Source organism: Nannospalax galili, unplaced genomic scaffold (genome assembly GCF_000622305.1).
Source record: "Nannospalax galili isolate Female #2095 unplaced genomic scaffold, S.galili_v1.0 scaffold1884, whole genome shotgun sequence".
Lineage (NCBI taxonomy): Eukaryota > Metazoa > Chordata > Mammalia > Rodentia > Spalacidae > Nannospalax > Nannospalax galili.
Window position 1 is genome coordinate 31,738 of NW_008350461.1, and position 4,934 is coordinate 36,671.

General features: G+C 50.2%; 1 pseudogene; it reads left to right on the forward strand.

Annotated features, from left to right (window-relative positions):
* Positions 1–4,665, forward strand: part of LOC103745761 — a 14,235-nt pseudogene extending 9,570 nt beyond the window's left edge.
* Positions 4,666–4,934: the final 269 nt, after the last annotated feature.

The following is a 4,934-nucleotide window of genomic DNA, read 5'->3' on the forward strand; positions in this document are numbered from 1 at the left end:
GATGTGTGCTCTTAGTTTGAAGCAAGTCAGTCCCCTCAGTGCGTTCGGTCCGGTCTAAGGTTACAAAGTGGGGCCATGTCTCAAAAAAAAGTATTCAACCAATATATGCAGGCACAGAAGCAAATTCATTTACTCCCTAGCAGGAGCTGCACTCTGCGACACTCAGGGGTGGACAGGTCCAGGGTTTCCTCCATCAGCATCATTCCTGTGCAGGAGGAGCTCCCGGAGATTGAGAGGAGGGTTTATGAGTTCCCCAACTCACACCTGGTGGTGGGTTTAACTTCCCAAGTGCTGACAGTGGACCAGCAGAGACTCCCCATCACCTGTCACACAGAAAACCCCAGGGGTGGTGGGTGGTCCCTACCTGGAGCCACTGGCTGATGTTATGGTGGGAAGGCCTTTGTTTAAAATTTGTAGCTTTTGTTTATCAAGACCAAACTTTGTTTTTTTTCTCCAATCCCTAGGGTCCCTGTTTGAGAAAAATAATGCTGAGTCACCCACCTCAGATAGGAGTCCTGCCTGGCACACTGGTCTTCTTGGAGAGATGAGAAGGGACCTGGGGTCTGAAGGTCACCATGCTCTGTCCATCCCCAGCACTGACAGTCAGGGGATGGTGGAGACCAGACCTCAGGAAGAGCTCCCTAACATGCAGGACCCCTCTTCCCCTGAACTGAGTGGTTGCTGTCAGTTCCCTCCTGAGATGTCCAGGGACAAGGACAGGGCAGAAGGAGGAGTTAGCGACCAAGGTCAGGAGGGGCTGGGAGGAGGGGCTGTGGACTCTTCCAGACTTAGGGTGCCAGAGATGCTTAGACATGGGGGAGGGGCCAGCATCTCATCCACCTGCTCTGACTCCCAAACTACTTCTCCAGGAAGTGCCAGGCCCCCAACACAGACACTTCGCTTGCAGTGTGCCCCATATATGTCCCTTGCTGTCTCTGTGGCTCAGCAGGCCAGGGCTGCCTTGGAGGATTCCAGCTGACCAGTCCTTCTGAGCACTGACCTCTCTTTCCTTCTCTCTCCAATGGTGATGGACCAACAAACCACGATGTCAAATGCCCATTACATACTCCATTCCACCCCCACTTTGGAATATTTCTGTGGGGACAGTAGCTCCATCAGCATCACTCCAACAGGGAAGCTGGGCATCTTATGGGGAAGTTCTTGTTGATGGAGACCACCATGATCCTGCAGGAAGCCCTGAGGACATGCGGGTGACGTTGGGTAAGTGGGTATGTGCGAAGACTGATCACTTGGCTGCCCCAGCAAATGTGAGTGGGAGACCAGGTTGGACTGGAAGCAGGATACTGGTGCCCTGCTGATACATGGTCCCACTCAGGATCGAAAGTTCTGAATCCAGGTAAAATATTTATTATCCAGATGGCATTTAGTCCAAATTACTTTCACTGTCTTCTGGGTTGGGATGGGTATTAGATGCAGCTGATAGCAAATAGCAAGGGGCCTTTGGATTGAAGGTTGGTGGTAAAGATAGAAAAAGAATACAAGAAAGTCTCCCTATAGTTTCCCAAAGTATCCATTGTACAAAGGTCTTCCTCAACTACATAGGATGAAGCTTCAAGAGATCATGACCCCAAGGGGTGTGGAGAGCTCCAGGTGGATTTCTAGCATACCAAAAACCAAAGTAGGTTCAGGGGGTGTTCAGAATGAGATGGGGGAGAAAGAAAGAAGAGGATGATATAAGGGGGAGGGAGTGTACAGAAGCAAAACAATATTATGCACATTTTTTGAACACTTTAAGTCCGGAAACTAGGCTAAATATTATAAGTATGCTGTGAAATTTTACTTCACACAAATAAAAATTCTCATGAATGGGTGTTATTATCCACTCTGCCTGTGGGCAAACCAGACCATTTATTAGTCCATGAGGCATGGAAGCTAGCTGACAGGTGAGACTCAGGACAGCAATCAAACCAATTCAAGTGGCAGGTGAGTTTAAGTATGTGACGACAGAGTTATGCGGGTTGGTGTTTGTAAGCGTCCTGAGGCCTGATGAGGGCAGATAGGCCTGTTTGCAGAAGAGGCGTCACCTATGACTGCCGGTGGCATGTTCTGGGCCATGGTTTCCAAGCAGGGGCTGACCATGCTCTGACAATACCTGTGAGCAGTACTGGTGCTTTACGACGGGTCAGGGTTTTTTGTGCACTATTCTTTTACTAAGTCAGAGGACGATTTGTGGGAGTCCGTTATGTCCGTCCACAGCATGTGGGACCCAGGACATAATTCAGGCTGTCAGACTTGGTAGCAAGAGCCTTTACCCACCAAGTCATCTCACCGTTGCCCTGATTCTGTTCTTTTCAAAATATTTAAAACATTTTTTGTGTCTATGAGTGTTTTGCCTGCATGTATATAAGTGTACCTGTGTCATGCAATACCCAAGGAGGCCAGAAGCGTCTGTCAGATTGCCTGAAGTGGAGTTATGGACAGTTGTTAGCTGCCATGTAGGTCCTGGAACCAAATCTGGGACCTCTGAAAAAGCAGCCATTGTTCTTAACTGCTGAGTTACCTCTCCAGTCTCTATTTTGGTTTCTGGAGATGGGGTCGAAGATAGTCCACACTGGCCTTGAACATGGTAATTTTCCTACATCAGCCTCCCACCTAACCGAACTGCAGGAATGCACATCATGCCTGGTGATGAACTTCACAGAAAACAAAACTCTGGAAGGTGGTTGTTACCATTCAGTGGGGTCTTCTCATTGCTTTGATGCTGGTGTCTGCTCCGCACCCCTCAGGTAGAAGAGGGAAGTCCCTAACACTGTCTTCCTGTAGGGTCCCACTCCACTCCCCCTCCTCCCTTTAAACAACTATTTACAAAAGCAACATTTCATCCAGGCCTGGAGCCAAACATGTAAAACACTAGTGTAGGTCATGCCAATGACCCTCCCACATGAACCCGAGCACTCGCCCTTCCCCACACTCCTTCCGCCGTCTCTCCAAACCCCTCACGCAGCATGGGAGCATTAGAACTGCAGCCAAGATGGAAATGAGACACAGTGAGGAGACAGAATGAGCCCATCCTAGACTTCAGCAGAGACGGGGGCAGCTCTGCTCAAGCCTCTGAGGGAAGCAGTGGGACACCCTAGGCCTTAACGAATTGTCATTCAGTGTCTGACCATAATCAAAGGCTGGAGCCAGGCAGGTCCTGAAAACTCCTCTTTGTGTATTCCACCGCTCCATATCATTCTGTGTTTGAGGGACTCCGCTTTAACATTTTTTTTTATTGAATGCATGTGTGTGTGGAGGTCAGCAGAAAACGTGCAGGAGTTGGTTCTCTCCCTCCACCACGTAGGTTTCAAGGATGGAGCACAGGTTGCTAGGTTTTGTGTCATCAGGCCTGGGGATAAGCACCTGGCCGCATGATTCCACTTTAGAAAATTAGGCTGACAGCTGGTGAGACGGCTCAGCGGTTAAGAGCGAGGACCGCTCTTGCAGAGGACTGGAGTTCAGTTCCCTGGTGGTTCACAATCACCTGTAACTCCAGCTCCAGGGGATTTGACATCTTCTTCTGGACTCTGAGGGCATCTCCTGTCACATGTACCCATACCCACACACAGACATACACATACAAGTAACTAAAAATAAAATAAATCTTTTTTTAAAAAAGAAATTAGGCTGAGCTTTGACATCTCATAGGAACCCAACTCTTGCTTGAGAAATGAGGACCAGGGATTATGGGAAATGGGGGAGACATGGCCTCATGCTTTCAAGGTCTGATTGTTCAGGCTGGAATGGTCTTAGACCAGGGCCTCTTTCTGAAGTGATTTTACCACCATAACGGGGAGCTCCCCTCTGCACCCACAGAACAGCACCCAGTAAAATCAGGGATTAGCTTTAAGGATGGGATGGAGAGTGGGCTGATGTGGGGAGCATGGGCCTGGTGGTCCTCACCTACAATTCCAGCCCTTGGGACATGCAGGCTAAAGGATGAGAAGTTCAAGGTCATCCTTGGCTTCATAGTTCCAGGCCAGCTTGGGTTGTATGAAACCCCTTTTCAGAACAAACAGGCAGGGACAGGACTTCCCTGGGGACTTGGGTTGGGACATGGAAGAGAACGTCTCCCTCCCGCTGCACCAAGGGAAGCTCAAATACTGGGCATTGGACAACTTGACCCCCAGGCTGCCCCTCTTTATATCTCTACAGCCCCTGTGACCCTGAATGTGGCCTCGGCTGACCCAGACCTCACCCAGTCCTAGGATCTAAAGAAAGTGTCTTTGTACCTCATCCGTGGAGGCGCTGGGAATAAGCAGTCAAAACCCAGACCCTTCTACCCTTACCACTGCGTGCTGGGCTCCCAGGGCCTGTCCTCTGGCCGCCAGGTCTGGGAGGTGGAGCTCTAGGGGACCGAGGGTGGGGTGTGTGCGGAGGACGTGGCCACAGAGCTGGGACCTGGGCTGCAGTCAGGACCATCTCTGGGTGCTGAGGATCTCTGCCTCTGGATGCCAGCCTATCACCAGCAGCAGTGCCGGACAGAATCTCCCCATCCTTCTGAGCAAAGTGGGCGTCTTTCTGGACCGTGCCGGCGGGAAGGTCATTTTCTTGGAGCCCGCCACCAACAAGCACATCTACACCTTCCAGGACTCTTTCAAACGGAAGGTCTTCCCCTTTTTCGGACTCCTAAATCCTGGGAGCCATATCACCCTGAGTTCCTAGAACTGGTCCATCGTGGCTCCCTCCCTCCCGTCGGTACAGATCCCACACATTGGGATGCAGCTGGTAGGGCTGAAGTTTGGTAGAGGCTTACACCTGACAGAGACCTACACAGACCTGAGGGTTCCTTTCTACCAGAGGCTAGAATGCTCCAAAGGCTAAACATAGGGTTATTCACCATGGCACTTAAAAAAATTATTTCTTATTTTTATTTTATTTGATGAGTACATTGCCTGCATGTGTGTAAGTGCACTGTGTCGTGCAATGCCCGT